Raw genomic sequence first — 10,026 nt, forward strand, 5'->3', positions numbered from 1 at the left:
CCTTCTGTGCTGAGATGGCTAGCTGTGTAGATGCGGAGAAAGCAGTGGATGTGATGTCACTTGACTTCAGCAAGGCTTTTGATGTCATCTCCCACAACTTTCTTGCAACTTTCTTGGTTGGATGAATGGGCTGTAAGATAGAAAGAAAACTGGCTAGAGAGTCAGGCTCAGAGGGTGAAAATCAATGGCTCAATGTCTGATTGGTAGCTGATGTCAAGTGGAGTGTCCCAGGGGTCGGTCCTGGAGCTGGCTTCGTTCAATGTCTTCATCAACAACCTGGAAGATGGGATGCAGTGCACCCTCAGCAAGTCTGCAGATGGCACCAAGACAGGGGGAGCAGTAGATGCACAGGAGGGCAGGGCTAGGATTCATAGTGACCTAGACAAATCGGAGGATTGGACCAAAAGAAATCTCAGAGGTTCAACAAGGACAAGTGCAAAGTCCTGCACTTAGGAGGGAGCAATCCCCTGCACCAGGGCAGGCTGGGGACCAGGTGGCTAAGCAGCAGCTCTGCAGAAAAGGACCCGGGGTGACAGTGGACAATACGGTGAATATGAACCAGCAGTGCGCCCTTGGTGCCAAGAAGGCTACCGGCATCCTGGGCTGCATCGGTAGGAGGGTTGACAGCAGATGGAGGGAACTGATTATTCCCCTGTTTGGCACTGGTGAGGATGGAGTTGGACTATTCTCAGTAGTGGCAGGTGACAGAACAAGGAGCAATGGTCTTGGGTTACAGCAAGGGAAGTTTAGACAAAAGGGAAAAAATTCTCATGAGGAGGGTAGCAAAACACTGGAACGGCTACCCAGAGAGGAATCTCCACCGGCTTTCTAGACAAAGCCTTGTCTGGGATGATGTAGCTGGGGCTGGTCCTACTTGGAGCAGGGGGTTGGACTGGATGTGACCTCCTGGGGTCCCTCCCAACCCTCGTTTTCTATGATTCTGTGAACTCATGTCCAAATGAAATGCTGTAATGACCGGTTGCCTTAACAGCTGCAGAATGCGTGTTGGCTTTTTATACAGCGTAACACAATGTTCTTTTGATGCTTTGTGATTTAGTTACAACAATGCTGCTCTGATCCTGTTTTTCATACTGTTGGTTTGATGCTAAACTTTTTTAAAAGGAAAGGGTGGATTTTTTTTTTTTAAGGCTTAGATTAAAACTTTCTTTGGAAGGAAAAACTCCCAATATTCATTTTTTTCCAAGGGAAACATTTAACAGTAGAAAACTGGGTGGGTGTTTTGGCAAAGTTGGTTTTCTTTTGTTCTGGGTTCCTTTCCAGGAGAGGGACCTCTTTGAAACTCTTCTTTGCTTCATGCAGGGAAGTAGACTTTTGTTCCAAGACATCACAATACATGAGAGCGTGCTGCTTCTGGCATGTTTTGCTGCTTGTGATGAGATAAAAAGTTGTTCTAATTATGGGATCCAACTAGTCGGTTCAGAAGCAATACTGCGTTCTTCCTCGTGAGAGTTTTCCCAAATATCTAACCTCCACTTCCCTTGCTGCAACTTGCAAGTCAGACAGATTTTTTTAGAATCTTGGTTTTCATCTTAAAAAAAAAAAAGGGGAATTTGCCCAAGTCCTTACACTTGCCAAGGCTCAAACCTCAGAAAGCAAATCAGAAAAACCAAGGCTTTATTTTAATGCTATGATATTAATACTGGCTTATAGGTTATTTGGGGGCATAATATGCACTAGGTTGGAAGTACTACATTCCTACAACTCCAGTTGATTTCAGCGTGAACTGCAAGGCATCGGTCCCTCTGAGTGTCTGGCCGCTTAGAGAGGGTTCACCATGCTTGTTTTCCAAAGACCCAGGATAAACCTTTGCTCCTACAAACACTGAAAGATTCCCAATCCCTGCGCAAAACCTTTCCTTGGAAGGTTTCCATCTCAGAAGAAGAAAAGAGCTGAGCCCGATCCCACTGAGGTGAGAACAAACCTACAGTTTTGGGTGTTTCAGATCTGAGCATCGACCATCTCTTGCTTTTACCCTGAAAGGCTTTTGTGATCAGCAGATCTTTTATTTGTAATGATGTCCCACGTCTGGCTTTGAAAGTCTTAGGCGCATTTTTATTCCGTCTTGGAAACTTATTTAGCTTCAAACATGTAGGCTCTTGCTAAAGCCATCCGTTTACACAAAAGCTGGGATTCCTTCCCTGGCACTGACAGCTGGGTCTGAACGCAGCTCTGTGTCCCCGCTAACACTTCCTTCGAGCTTTTCTCTCTGTGCTACGGGGGACACGGAGCTGCGTTCAGACCCAGCTCTCAGTGCCAGGGAAGGAATCCCGGCTTTTGTGTAAACAGATGCCTTTAGCACGAGTGCAATGCAGTGTCATGATGTTGCATTTTTCCTTCCCTTTGAGCTCAGCAAGTCTTGATGCTTTGGATAGCAGCCCCTCTGCAAAATGCAGCTCATCTTCCAAAAAAAGAGGACTTGGGGGACCAAGTATGTTCCCTATGTGATGCCAAGGTTAGATCCACAGCAGCTCCTTCTGCCTTTTCCAGAGGCTGGAAGGGGCCAAGACGCTGAGGATGCTCTGCTATGTGGGTCCTCCTCTGCCAAGGATTGGTGTTGGGTCCACGCTGGCTGCTGCCTCCCTCAGCAGCAGCATGGTCCAGCGGGGACAGGGCACTGGCCTGGGAGACGGGAGGACTGGGCTTCAGCCACTGTAAGTATGGGAAGATCCTTTATGCTTTTTCCTCTTCCTTTCCCTGTTTAGACTGTTGGCCCCCCATACGGACACGTGTGCAGTGCCTAGCACAGAGAGCCCTTTATTCCCAGCTGGTGCTTTTAGAAACAATCGCCATATAAATAATAGCGCAGCAGGGGTGTGCGCGCAGGCAGGGGAAGGGCTCCTTTTCCCACATGCAGTCCCCAAGTGTCCCTACTAGGAGCATACAAGTGGTTTAAGCATCCTCACTTGCCGTGCTGGCAAATAACTCTCATTCAAATCCCCAAGTAAAAACCTAGGCCCAGGGGTGTTTGCTTTTTGTGGCATGAACTGTGTGTTTTGGCATATCTTTTAAATCCCCTAATATGCAGGGAAGTGCCCCTGGGATTCCCATTTCTTAAGGAACCTCCATCTGCAGCAGCCTGCTAGCCCTAACCCTGACCCCAGCCAGCATTTCGCAGCCTGCCCGTTGAGATTTGGGCTGAATCTGGCTGGCTTCTGCATTCCTCAGTGCTCTGCCATTTCATTTGGGTCCAGCATTGTGCCTCGCTGAGCTAGCCTGCCATCTCTTGTTCCCCTGCACCGTTAAAAGTATTGCTGCGTACTGCTTCTGAGGCAGCTGCGTTTCCTTGGAGGGTCTTGGCACCTCCTGTTTGTCGAGTAGTCCAGGTTTCTACGGACGAAAAGCAATGCAAATATAAGCTGCTGTTTTAAATGGCTGATAAGGGGGCTGCATCTTATCATTGTAAAGTAAGTGCGATAGTCTAGCACTGACACTTGAGGCTCATTCTTCCATCCCTTGCAAATAATCCCTACTCGCAGGTGTGAATTCACTGACTCCAGTCGATCTATATGCAAGAATAAGATTTGCAAAACTGACCCTGTTTCAGGATAATATTTTTCCCTCTAAAATTAGCACCCCAGCATCCTTCTGATCTGGAGCCCCAGATGTTTACCAGGGTGAATGCAGTTGTTCCGTTGCTGCCTTTGACTCAGTCCGTCCAGCGAAATGAGTATCTTATCTTCACAGATGTCTCTCCCAAAGGAAAAGTGTTTGTGGGTTTAATTTTTAGTTAATGGAAGTTTTTGCGCTGAATTGGGCAATTGATTCTTTGTGTGGGTTGGCAGGTCCCTTCCACACTCTGGAACTAGAGACCTTTATACTGCTGCCAGAGTAATTTTTTGGTCTGAATGCTTTCACCCCATGACTGCCGGCTCTTTCAGCCGAATGGAGCAAGCAGCTATTCGAAGGGATTCCAGCAAGCAAATAGGCACTGGGGGCAAAACTCAGTCTTTGCATTTTCTTGGAAGAAGTTGTCCAGAAGGACAGCATAGCCCAGGGCTCCTGGGAGTTTTGCACTTCACAAATAGGGCTGATGACTGCAAGACTTTCCAGTGGGTCTTGGGTCCCGTGCCGATACCACTCTCACAATGCAGACAGCTGCTTCCACTCGGAGGTTGCTGTGAAATCACTGTAATTAGTGTCCCGTGCTAAGGCTGCTTCAGTAAATAAGAAAACTGGAATGGCAGGGCCATGAAATGATGTGGCACAGACCTGCCTTCACCAGCCAGTGCCTCCTACCCGGGGAAAAGGACCACAGCCATGCAGGAGAAGCTTGTGGTGAGGCCAAGTTCTTAATGCCACCGAGACAAACACAAAGAAGGAGCTTGGGGAAGCATCTTGGCTCTTTGCTGCTTCTCTTGGCTCCTAACCATGCAGCTTGAGCTTTGCTTTTTATTCCAGAGGGGGCAAGATGCTGCAGAGGTATAAATCTTTAAACGTCTGCAGAGTGACTCACTCCTTCCCTATTACTGCCCTGCTGATTTAACCTAATCTCAAATAAATAGGACCTCAAAGGAGGATGTCTTGCCTCGGTCCAGCCTGGGACCCTGCCAGAGAGACCTGAGAAATTATTATGAGGGCAGATAAACAAAAGAGAGTATGTCACGCATGATGAATGGCAGGAAAGAAGACCTGGGCGGGAGATGTGCGAATGACATGAGAATTGCTCTGTGGACCTGCAAGCACTTGCCTTCAGCCGTGGGCATCTCCAAACGGAGAGAGTGAAGTAGCGAACATTTCCTGCGTGCAGGATGGTGAGGAAAAGTCCTCAGAGGCTGGCTGAGGTCAGCTGGAAATCTAAGAGGCATGGATCCTGGCACCGCTCAGGGAGGCTGCTGCTGCATCAGTCTCTTCTGTGGGAAGTGGGGTTTGCTACCCAGGGTGGCTTATTCATACACCATGAAATCTGCTCTGCTCTGCTCTGGTCTCGTCATCCAGCCAGATCAACCTGGCAGAGCAGCGGGTTCTGCAGGACAGAGTAACAAGGCCCCAAGACCAGTCCTGCCTGTTTCAGGCCGGAGGGTATAAATGTGCAGCGACACGTTAGGACTTGGAAGTGCCAACTGACTTGAGCACTGTGTCCCCTGATAGAGATCTGCCACTTTGTAGGAAATTGCCTTTCAAAACAAATCGGTCTGGCGTGACTTCAGAGAGAACAGCAGGCAGCTTTGGGAGGGAAAGGCCTCCCTCTCTGGTCCTGGCCTTTCCGGGCATCTCTTCCTTGGTAGAGCTGCCAAGCCGAGTGGCAGACCCAGGAAACAGAAGTCAGCGATGCTGCAATGAACCTGCCCGCCTGCTTCGCAGGAGTGACCGCTCACGGGCACGTCACGACTGCTTCATACAAGCCACGTGGGAGAAGCCAGCAGCACACACGCCAGCTGCACCCCTCCTTTTCCTGACATGGATGTAGCAATGCTTCGGGGAAGTGAAGGCTGGATCCCAGTGTCAGCTGTCCCCGTGGAAATCCAGAGTAACTCCATTGCACCAACTTCGCATTTACCGTGTTGTGGCTGAGATTGGAAACTGGCTCTGAGCCTGGGTGCGGAGCCAGTGAGGGAGCGTGGGGAAGTGTCTGGGCAGCTGGTCTGCTACAGCCTAGATGATCTGACGCTCTCTCTGCTGGCCGGATTCATGTGTCAGAGCCAAAGTGTTTGTCTCACGGCCATCTAAAAGCATAAATCAAGAGCATCAGCTAAAAGCATAAATCAATACCAGGGCTGTTTGCACATTGATCTTTAGTTTGGTTCATAGAAACAGGTGTAAACAACTCCAACAGGATAGGCGCCCAGGGGGAAAAAAACAGGGCTGGGTACTAAAGTGTTAGAAACAGTTAATTTGCCTATCCTGGTTTCCTTGTTGCCAAGAGCTATTTAATTACTGGCTAAAGCCCTTCACTGGGGATCTCAGAGCAGTGTACAAACAGGGAAATGTGGTGCTGGGAGTCAGTAGTCCTTGCTATCACTATGGGAGGACAGAATATGGCTGAGATCACATGGGGGTGCATCTACACATAGTTACTTTGCATTAAATTTAGTACTTGGATAACCAAATACTAAATAGATGTGCCGTAAGTGGTGCTACTGTGTGTGCCGTAGTACTGGGGCATGGGTTTTTACAGATGCTAACTGTGCAGTAATCTAATGCTATTGCGCAGTAGCAAATTAGCACGGGTTTTCCCCAGCACGCTCCTGTGCAGTGTTATTAGGTAGCTGCACAGTTGGCATCTTGTGTAGATGCACCCAGAGAGTCTCTGGCAGAGCTGGGATGAGTCCCCCAGCCCTGCACTTCAAGAGCCATCCTTTTCCTGTTATTGCAGCACTTGTGAAATGATTGCTCTGAAATTGGCTGAGCAAACTATGTTTTATTGAGTGCGCATGCGCGTTGGAAAGCAGACATGTTCTCGTGGTGTCTGCTAGGATTGAGCTAACTGGTTGGTTAAAATCAGGCCACCCATCTTCCCACACACCTGCCTCACCGTGCAGACCTCTGCGCCCTTCCCTCCCAGCTCAAGCTGTGCATGCTGCCAGTTTCTCCCCTTTTTTCCACCTCTTTTTACATCTCTGCACATCCCCCTGTGCCTGGAGTGTTTCCACAACCCACCCTGGGTCCCTTCCTCTCATCTCATACCTGGGAATTCACCCTCCCCTGCTAACCATTTGCCTAGAAATATCAATGCTCAAATATTCCAGTCCTGTTACAATAATATTTCATGGTGATATAGATAATGTAATACAAAGAAGGATATAAACCCAACACTTAAAGGACCTGTCCTGTAAGACTCTACTGACATGGATAATTCTTAATCAGGTGAGGTATCCTTCTGGGGTCAAGGGTTAAGGCTGATGAGTAAAGATTTGCAGTGCCAAGGACAAAATTGCCCGGTTTTCATCCGCCTCTCTTCTCTGTCATGGGACTGGATTCTCCTGAGTTTTCTCAACTCTGGCTGACTGCATGAGAAATGAAGTCGCCTGTCGTAAGGCCAGCGACATCGTCAAAGAGATGTTGATCAATCGCTCTACATGACTCCCACAAGAGCCAGGCCAAGCAGTGATCAGCTTCAATGGCAGCAAAGAGGATTTGGACTAGATATTAGTAAGAACTTTCTGTCTGGAAGGACAGCAAAGCACTGAACGAGCTTGTTGGGGCTGTCGGGGAGAACGGGTTGGACCAGGTCATTGAGAAGGGGTTGGATGGCCTTTGAAGGAGCGCTCATCCTGCCTTGGAGAAGGTGATGTCCCGGCGCCCTTTCCAGCAGGAGCTTGCTACAATTTCTCTGCACTGAACTTGTTCGTTCTGAATGGTCTTAACTTGTTATCACCAGATGTGCCCACCCCTGTCCTGCGCTCTGTTCCTGCATGAAGTCATTCTGCAAGCTGTACTCACCTAGGTAGTCCCAAAACACTTGCCAAGCTGGGTCAGACAACCAATCCATCTAGCTCAGTCTTCTGCAGTGGCAATCAATGGGGGCTATAGAAGACGAGCATAGGAAACAGGACATACGTCGAATAATTCATTCCTGTTGGACCCTCCAAGCCTTCCGCAGGAGGTAGCAGCTCTGCCTGTGGTGTTTGGTATCCCCTGATGGACCTGTCCTTCATAAATACAACTCATCCCACTTTGAACTCAGTGATGCTCCTGGCTGGCATAACAGCCTGCAGCGACGAGGGTTGCAGGCTAATTATCAGCATGAGAAAGGGGCTGCTCAAGTGAGTCGGCCTTGGCAGGATCAACCCGATCCAAAGCCAAACCCGGTTCCTGATGTTTCTTAAATGTTTGGTTCTTTTCTCCTCCAGTATTTTTCATGTCATTGCCTGCCTCCGTCCCTCTCTGAGCTCCCAAGCAAGACACTAGGTAATGGGGCCAAAACGCTGTGGTGTTTCCATCTCAAGCAGAAACCAGGAAATAGAAATACCGGTGCCCTCTGGAGAGATCCTATGCTAAGAGCTAATTCAGACCTGAGACTGGCTTCCAAAACCACCCTCCCTTTTGCTCTCTGGTCTCCTTTGTTCCCTGAACGTGCGGTATGTCGGTCACTCTCGATTTTGATCCAGTAGATGAAAATCCAAGCAGCTTAACTGGAATTCAGCGAGCAGACTGAACAGGAGACCTAACAGAAGCTGCTCTTCCGGAATAAAGTACAGGGTCAAGCCCTTGAAATTCAAGCGATGGCTACAAAGCACGCCTGGGCAGGGTATCTCAGATTTGCTCTGTAGTGCTTCCTGCCTCCTACTCCCTAAGTGCCTGGCTCTGAAGAATCGGTATGCATTATCATTTCACAAGTGGTAGCTATTTGGAAGGATAGTTTCAGACTAATGATTTTTGGCCCTCAAGAGACTGACAGGCCTGCAAGGGGAAGAGAGAAGAGAAGAAGGGAGATGGAGACAATGGGAACAAGAGGCAGTAAATGAGTCCGAGGTGGTTAGCTGTGTTAGGGTGAAGGCAGAGCAGGACGGTGGAGATTAACAGTGGAAAATGGGAGAGAGACAGGAGGGAGGAATCTGGCAGTGAAAAAGAAAGGAAGAGAAGCATGGTCAGGAAAACAGGAATGGGGAAAGGGAAGCCAAGTGATGATGGGGAATGAAGGCAGCAGCTGAAAGAGAGGTCTGGCAAATGCGAGAGATGCAGAAGCCAGCAAAGTCGTTGCTAGGACAAGAGCCTGTATGAGGCCACGCGATATTTACCCCTTCGGGCAGGCTGTCTTGCTCTGGTTGTCAGGCTGTCAGCGGGGCTTTGTCAGGCATCGGCTGACTGGAGCCAATGGTCAAGTCGCGCGTACGCAAAGCGCAGCGCAGCGCAGCGCAGCGCAGCGCAGCAGCTGCAGGTGCCGGCTGATCCTCCCCTCCAGGAGAACTGGCTTCTCTCGCGGCTCTCCAACAGCAGGACAGCCAGCGGGTGCTGTGGGCGCCCCGGCAGCCTCCTTAGGTGAATATACACTGAAATATAAGCCTTACCCACCTGCTCCCACTCCCCACGCTCCAAACCGGGAACTGCAGCAGTGAGGATGCTACAGAGATGCCCTGTCCCAGCTCTCAGGATCTCTGTGCCAGGGGCTTTCCTGAAGCATTCAAGTCCTCCGCTATTTCCTCGTGACAAGCGTGCAAGTCAGGAGGAGCCCTTGTAGACATGCCTCGGAGGTCCTGTCGGGAAGCACCTAAAATCCCATTGATCTAAACTGGACAAAAGAGGAAAGAAGAAACAACAGAGAACAAAGAGCCTGGGATGGCAGAGAGAGGACAAAGGGCCTGCCCCCATCCATGCCCGGGTTCAGCTTCTTCCAGCTTTGCATCCCAGTCCATGGGAAGGGGAGGCACCCAGAAGGCCAGATGTCTTGGCATATCCCTTCCACTGTCATCTTGTCCCCAACAGAGCATGCCCCCCAACCTTAGTCCCCTTAGACCTCACTGCACATTCTTTGTTGTGAAGCTTCTCATCTTAGCCACTGCTCTTGCAAATGAAGAGGTTAAAACTCTTAGCAGTACCCCCGTGTTGTTCCATTATTAGCCTAAGAGGTCCCTGCTTAGCAACATGGCAGCAGTGAGCAGCCTTGGTAGTATCCAGGAAGCTTTGTCCAGGGGGGAAGTGGTAAGAAGAAGGCATGGACTTCAGCTGGAATATGCTGTGTCTGCACACATGCAGAGAGCAGGGAAGGGAAAAGCAGCTGGAAGGGCGCAGAAGCATCCAGGGATAGTGTGTGGCAGTAACCAGGAGCTGGATAAGCAGTTTCCATTGTGGGCAAGCTGCCGGAGAGCTCACACCCAGCCACCCTCGGACAGCTGAGCCCCTCAGAGAGCAGTGGGAGGGGCACGTGTTCATACACTAGCTAAGACAGTCATAAAATCGTAGAAAATGAGAGTGTGGAGGGACCTCGGGAGGTCACATCTAGTCCAACCCCCTGGTCAAAGCAGGACCAGCCCAACTACAAGGCTTTGTCTAGCTGGGTCTTAAACACCTCCAGGGATGGGGAGAGTCCACCACCTCTCTGCTAGCCTGTTCCAGCACTTTACTACC

The sequence above is a fragment of the Crocodylus porosus genome, unplaced genomic scaffold, assembly GCF_001723895.1.
Source record: "Crocodylus porosus isolate Cpor-Errol unplaced genomic scaffold, CroPor_comp1, whole genome shotgun sequence".
NCBI classification, from domain to species: Eukaryota; Metazoa; Chordata; order Crocodylia; family Crocodylidae; genus Crocodylus; species Crocodylus porosus.